Raw genomic sequence first — 985 nt, 5'->3', positions numbered from 1 at the left:
TCTAATCTAAATCCGTATTTCTCCCACTGGAGTGAGTCAGACCTGTCTCCTTGTAGGATAAAGAGCTTCTGTCCAGCTATAATGACACTAGAGTCTAGTGAATCTGAAACAATACAGACACATCATATCTAATACCAGTATAGTACACACAATCATTCACATGTGTACATGTACATGTACATGAATAATTTACCCATTGAAGGGATCAGGTAATTAAATTGTAGTCCAATGGAACTAGTCTCTTTGATAGGTTGCTTGAGGACCCTCTCTTGTCTTTCCTTCACTAGTTTGGCTATGAACAACTCCTTTTCTTTAAGGTCTATAAATTAATAAAATATTAATAATTATTATTGATTGATGATGATACACTAACCAGTAATGATCTGTTTCTCATTTGATGTCAGTTTGGCTATAACTTTGTCTTTCTCATAAATGTGAGTTTTGAGATTTTGATTGTCGTCTACACAATAAACATATTCTCTCATCTAATACATGCTGTGTGTATAGTTAACTAACCAATAATGATCTGTTTCTCCTTGAGATATTGTTCCTCCATATCAGCTACTTTGAGTTTCAGTTTCTCATAATCTTCTACATTAATAGAATATTCTCTCATCTAATATTATGTACTGATGATACACTAACCAGTAATAATCTGTTTCTTCTCCTCTACTTGTGTCTTCTCTTCCAATATTTCAGCATCCTTAACTTTAAGCTTCTCATTATATTCTATTATGAATAAAAATACAAGGAGTAAGGATAAAATGATATTTGTAGCTTATACAAATTTGCACTGAATGTACAGTAGCCCATAAATATATGTACTATGATTATTGCTAATCATACCATATATGGTAAGCAGAGCTCACTCTACATAAATCTCATTATTTCTAATGCATGGACAATTTGACCTATATTGAGTACTGGATACTATTTCCATACTCAACATTCTCTAATCCACTAGTATTATAATGTAAACAATGTA

At 31.9% G+C, this 985-nt stretch overlaps 1 long non-coding RNA gene across 1 annotated transcript; it reads right to left on the bottom strand.

The window, feature by feature from the left end:
* Positions 1–301: 301 nt before the first annotated feature.
* Positions 302–552, bottom strand: LOC109593144 (uncharacterized). Its single transcript, XR_002190760.1, has 3 exons — positions 517–552; positions 374–460; positions 302–319 (listed from the first exon to the last, which is right to left on the bottom strand). It is a non-coding gene; the product is annotated as an uncharacterized LOC109593144 (long non-coding RNA).
* Between the last annotated feature and the right edge of the window lie 433 nt (positions 553–985).

Source organism: Amphimedon queenslandica, unplaced genomic scaffold (genome assembly GCF_000090795.2).
Source record: "Amphimedon queenslandica unplaced genomic scaffold, v1.1 AMPQUscaffold_2694_Cont25304, whole genome shotgun sequence".
Classification (NCBI taxonomy): domain Eukaryota; kingdom Metazoa; phylum Porifera; class Demospongiae; order Haplosclerida; family Niphatidae; genus Amphimedon; species Amphimedon queenslandica.
This window is presented reverse-complemented; position numbering and strand designations above follow the sequence as displayed.